A 6726-nucleotide genomic window follows, 5' to 3' on the forward strand; every position below is an offset into this window, starting at 1 on the left:
GCATATTCCATATGATTGAAAATCAAATGGTTCAATAATTCTAGTCGACACTAGCGTTTAATGCGTTTCTCATTTACGTAACCTAATTGAAAAATCAAATGTACAAATCATTTGGATTACTAGTTATGAGTCTTTTGGATCGTATTATGTAGATATCTTTACATGAGTTGGAAGTGTCTAAAACTTGTGTATCATAAAGATAAGTGACATGGCTCACATTCATGTCTATTTTTTAACAAAATACCACAATTCTCTTTGATGGCAAAATATAAATCCTTTCATGTCTCACATAGAAATGGAAATAATGTTTTAGACAAAGTGGGTACATAATAACAATTATGTAAATTATAACTCAAAGCTATTTGCTAAAACAAGTATATAAATTTCTCTTGAAGTGGCGGCTACCCGAGCTCCATTTCATTGTCGGCGATCCACATCACCCTTGTTTTGCTTTTCCACATTTCCAAGTCCCACTTGGAGTAATAAGTCCAACTTGATATCTTCCAAATACTCGGGGCAAATATGCTTCCATTGGCTCATGACATTAAAATAATGATATTCGTGGTAGGATAGGGTACCCATCTTGGTTTTGTGGTAGTCTCACTATCAACTTCCAATTCACAATCGGATTTGGGTTTCTCACCTATCTTTGCTTTTCCTTTATTAATACCAATACTCCTTTCATTTGCAAGGACACTCTTGCTAGAACTCCCACTTAATTTGATATTTCTCCTTATTTCATCAAACAAAGATATCTTGGAATCTCTGAGATTCCCCTCATATGATCCTCTTACCTGAGAGGTAGGCATGAGTATGTGAGTGGGAGGTGAAGAAGTAGTAAAAAGAGAAAGATTTCCATCCTCACTAATGCCAACGCGTAATTCTCTAATCGTATCATTGTCATAATCGGAGCATTTTTCATCGTATGATTGGAGCCATGTTTCAACGGTGATTGGTGTAGGAGTATTAGATGAATTCATTGCGTATAATTAACTACAAAAACCGAAAATGAAGGAAATAATTAACATCTATCGTTTTAATAATACTCGTAAATTTAACTACAAGTATTGCATTTATATAGTGACCTCCACCCAACTACATAAATGATTCCGAGATCCAAATTCATATCAACTCGATCACGGTGAGCCGATTCATCCCTTATTAATATAACTCGGTGGATTAACTCTTTAATCGATTCTACTTTTAGAACTCTCGGTCGATAAAAATTACTCTAATTTTCATCTTTAGTCCGGAACACATGCGACTACGGTCAACAATACTTCCGTTGAGCTCAATCCAAATTTCGATGTAATAACATTTTATTACCCCACTTCGCCAACGTAACAAGGTTTGTATTACGGTAAAGCCGGCTCAACTCCCTTATGAAATTGGTACTTCATGAGTTTCTACTATTTGGTAAGGCTTTATCTCAATTATTATATGTGAGAGGTCTTGTCAATTTATTATCTATCACGTTTTAAGTGAACTAAAGCGGTGAACTACGATAATTATAATTGACACGGTCGATGACTCGATATGATATGCATGTGTTGTTATGGCGATTTGGCAATGCATACAACATATTAAAAGAAATGCAAAGCAATAAATAAAATTTCCTAGTATGGCCTACCTAAAAATAGAAAATCAAATAATCTATTACATATTCGGAAACCAACTCCTTTGGTCCCTTAAATCTTCAAGTGGCACGCCTCCCAAGACACCCTCTTCATCGGATCACCTTTTCGAATGGCACCGTCTTTGAAGATGCTCCATAATTACAAACAATAATAAAAATACAAAGCTATTCCTATTATACATTTGTAAAATGGAAAAACTAATAAAAATAAAAGTGATATAAGATTACATTAAATTACAACCGAATCAAGATTCCCTTTCATTACGGGTAATATCAATTAAAACTAAGGCCATACTAAGATAAAATTACATAATTCAAAATTATATAAATAAAAGGCATTCAACAATTGAAATATGCAGCATTATAATATGTACCTATCATGCCAAATCATGTGCCAAATCGCCCTATTTAACTTATGTCGTACATATAACCCGGTTTTATGGAAATGCGTGATAATAACCTTTTAAAATCACTAATTAACACTTAAATCACATCTAAGCTCAAGTTAATTATCCTAACACTTTTTAGGACTCAAAATTTAGTCATCACTCAATTTTGACAATAATTCAACTTGATTTAATTTTATGCTCATTTTTTACCTTAAAATCATTATTTATATGAAATAAATCCAAATTAAATTATAAAAACTCCATAATTTGAATTTTAAATTTTTGAATATTCTGAAATAATTCCATGACACTCATAATGTCAAAAATCATGGTTAAAATTTTTGAATTATTTTTGAGAAAATATAGTTGCATTTTATCGGCTTTATCTTATAAAATACATAAAGTATCCGAAAATTAATCCAATAATTTTTACAACTTTAGATCTGATTAGTGGGATATTAATGCAACTTAAAATAATTTTCTCAAGCCATGCAATATATTTTAGTTAATCTTTGCTAAAATAGTCACTATTTATGCCATTTTTACTCAAAAATCCATAAATCATGCTAAAGAAGATCTTTTAATCTAGAAATTTACATATACTCTTTAAATCTTGCATGTGATATTATATTAAAATATCATGACTTAATTCGAGATTTAACTACTTTTAACTATTTTACCTCTTTTAATCCATTTTTATCTCATAAAAATCATAAATCATGCAATATTAATCAAATTAACTCGACCTTTTACACACAACTTGTAAAATATGCATGTGAGGTCATATAAAATTTCCATGGTGAGAAACGTAGCATAACTATTTTTAGCATTTTAATTCCCATTTTAGTCATAAAAATGTAATAAAATGACCAAAAATCCTTAAAATGAGCAATAAATTTCCATAAATCATAAAAATGACCTAAAAATATTTTAGGACCACAAAGTTTTAGTTTTATATGTTAACCTTTTAACTCGAAAAAACAATAACCGAGTATGCATGCAACATCCTTATGCTCTGATACCACTTGTTAGGTTCATATACCTATTATTAGACTCCTCTAATAGTTAACAAATTAACTTGTTAATTATATGTTCTTTAGATCTAGTGCATGCATAACAAAATAAAAGATTTATAAGAAAACAATGTCCCTTACATTGTAAATTTTCGGTTTATGGGCACAAGTAAGGTCTCCGACCTTCACTTTTTCTTGAGCTATGATGAGTAATAAGATGATCCTTCAAAGACTTCAAGTATAGAAGTCACTCCTCTTGATTGCACCCAAAATTATCCTTATCCCCACTAAACTATATTTGCTAGATATTTGTTTAGTAGTTTACCTTAAAATTGATTACTAATACTCACATATTACACTAATAATATTAGTAACCTCATTGAACAATTTGAATCAAGATATCTCAAGTTTTTTAGTGAAAAACTTAGAACAAGAGAGAGAGGTTTTATTTGCATGTTATGGTAGAGAAAAAGAGAAGAATACAATTCTTCTCCTCTTCATGAATGAGCCGTCCAAGTGCTCTTTTAAGAGCATCTTTTGGTCTTTTAAATTTTGTCTTATGCAAAAGACTATAATGTGTAGGTTGTAGGCTAAGATTATTAGGTGTGTCATAAGTTGTTGGAGCATCTTTCCAACAACTAAATGACAAAGCCAAAATCAAGCATCCACACTTATTTGGGACGACACACATGGACTATTTTGGTGTATTTTTTCTTATAATATTTGTCCCACAAATGCTTATAAGTCTTATGTTTAATTATCTTACATAATTAAATATTAATTTGATCATACACCAATTATGTGACAAATTAATAAACATATATCCACTCAATTTATTGAGTAATATTTTATCATTATATCAACATATAATGGGTCCCATAATAACTAGTTAGTTAAATTTACAACCTCTTGTAAAAGGAAATAACTAATTACCTCTACCTCGAAACAATTATAAAACCTCAACATAATTTAGTAAATTAACATATTAATTCACTAAAAAGTTTCTTATTTAATCATATTACAATAAGATAAATATATTCTCTCTCACAAATGAATTGTTCAATTTTAAGGAATTGATCAACTTGTATCGTCATACAATTAATCAACTTTACAGATAAGGGCATCATCCTTTAGGTGTGACCTTAAGGGATCAACTGACCACCACCGTCCCACAACTGTAACGTCAAACTTTAGCAAGCCAATCGTTACCGATTAATGTTGATCAGTTGACTATCTAATTGAATCATCCCTTACGTATTCTTTAAATGAGATTTAATAATGATATTTAAATCATGTGATCGCACCATTGTTGAGGACACATTTCCCAACATTTTTACCCATCACCTAACTTTTCAATGAGACTTGTAAGACATAAACCAACTCGAGTCTCATTAGACCATGCATATAGTGCTGGAGCTTGTGTCCTCCACAAATTAGTGAGATAACATTTGTAAATCTCTTACAGGTTCACAAGGGTATACTTCGTATATTTAATCAGTTGATTAACGTTTACCTAATAACGGTTGGCTTGCTAGAGAGTTTGACGTTATTATCATACAGATGGCGGTGATCAACTGGTCCCTAAAGGTCACACTTATAGGACGTGTTTGAGAAATGTGGTTATTGAAATATAATTACATTGATGCCCAAAATGACTAAAAAGTTAGTCAATGTGTTGATGAGATAATTATTTAATGAAAATTAAATAATATTAAGTTGAGACGAATTAACTGTCAATTCGTAAAATAAATATAATAACTTATATTTAATTAAATATATATAATGTTAGCTTGACGAATTAATCATTAATTGTAATTAAATATAATCGATTGTATTTAATATCAACAAGCTGAATGTGTCATAGTGGTAATAGTGAGGGTACACATACCAAGAGGTCATGGGTTCGATCCTCACTAGATGACAATTCAACACATATTATATATTTTTGGAAAGACCAAAAAGGAAAATACACTCCTTATTTTCGGTCTGTTTGGCCGAAAATTAGGAGGTTATTTCTTTCCTAATTGATTCCGGATTTCGGTCTATATAAAAAGAAAGGTAGAGAATTATTTCTGACCTAATGCTTTTTCTGACCTTGCCTCCTCTTTCTCATCACAAAACACAAAGACAATAAAATTTTATAGAAAATTTTAGATTGATTTCTAGCATAATCAAAGGGTATATCTCAGATCGTCTGGTGCAACTAATAGGCGAATATCGCTTTGATATTGTTCTTAGGCCAATTTTGCTAGGACCTGAGGTTAATTCTAAATCCTTTTACTTTTGTTTATGTATTTTATTTTATGACCTTAGATCATCTTTGTTAAATCGTTATAATCCTTCATGTTAAAGGGAAGTATACGGATTATTTCCCACAAATGGTATCACAGCACTAGGCTACGATTTTAATCTTGATGATTTTAATAAAAATTGTATGTAAACATAACCTGAGTTTCGAAAAAAATTAGGGTTTCTTTTTTTTGTGATTCGAAAATTTTTATTGTGCCGTTTTTTTTCTTTTCTGTTTGATGATATTTTTCCATTCTATTTTTCATATTATAGTTTATAATCAGTTAAAATTATCATATGAAGAATTGGTAGTTTTTTGATTTAATGCAGATTAAGTTAAAATTAAATGGAATCATCATGTTTATGATAAAAGGATTGTTTTTGCTATATAGTTTTTGGCATATAAATTGATCATGTTTATTATTTCATATACTAATCATGTGCTTATAGCAAAGGTAAACAATTTAGTCATCAAATCTTGTTTTAGGGCATCTTGTCGCAAAAAGAGAAAAAAAAGGGTAAGGACGTTTTTTTTTTAGGGTTTACCGAAAAAAAAAAAATTTAATTTTAATTTTGTTTTTGGTAAACCGAGAAAAAGAAAAAAAAATACAAATTTTTATTTGCCAATCTACCGAAATAGAAAGGGAAAAAATTATGGAAAGTTTTTTCCTTGTTTTTCCTATTTACCAAATTAAAATAGGAAAAGGGCTTTTTTTTTAAATATTCAGCCGTGCAGCTGAAACATAAAAAAAAAAAAAAAAAAATTTCTGTTTTTTTTTTGCCGTGACCAATTTAAAAAAAAAAATTGGATTTTATTATTATTTTTTTTTATTTTGGCCAATTAGTTATTGTGAATCGGTTCACAATTTAAAGATACCGAGTTATTTTAAAGCGGTTTAAAGTTTTGACGGATAGAATTCATATTACAAGATTAATATGGATTAAGAATGAAATTAATGTGATTAAATTGCGGAATTGTCACTTAATTTAATTTAAATAGGTGGTTTGGATAAATTAATCAACATAATTAATGTATTGTATTATGTATGTTTAATTTATTTTAGTTGATGCTTTTAATTTTGTTGAATGAATCGAATGAATTTTATTTTATTTACGTATTTAATTTTTGCAATCGGTTGTAATTTGTAATACTTAGTGTGGCCTTAGTCAAATTATGTTTTCGTAATGAAGGAAACATAATTTCTTATGTAATTATGAGATCTCGAATCTCCTTTATTTTAGTTTTGGGTTTTTGAAATTAGAATTTAATTAATAGGTCAATTATGTAATTTTATTTATTGTAATTTCAAAGAAGACTAAAGATGAAGATTCAAGCTCACTCCCGCTACATGGATCAAGATGGAACATCAAGACAAGCTTCTCGGGTCCAAGGATGGAT

The sequence above is a fragment of the Silene latifolia genome, chromosome 2 (assembly GCF_048544455.1).
Source record: "Silene latifolia isolate original U9 population chromosome 2, ASM4854445v1, whole genome shotgun sequence".
Taxonomy (NCBI): Eukaryota; Viridiplantae; Streptophyta; class Magnoliopsida; order Caryophyllales; family Caryophyllaceae; genus Silene; species Silene latifolia.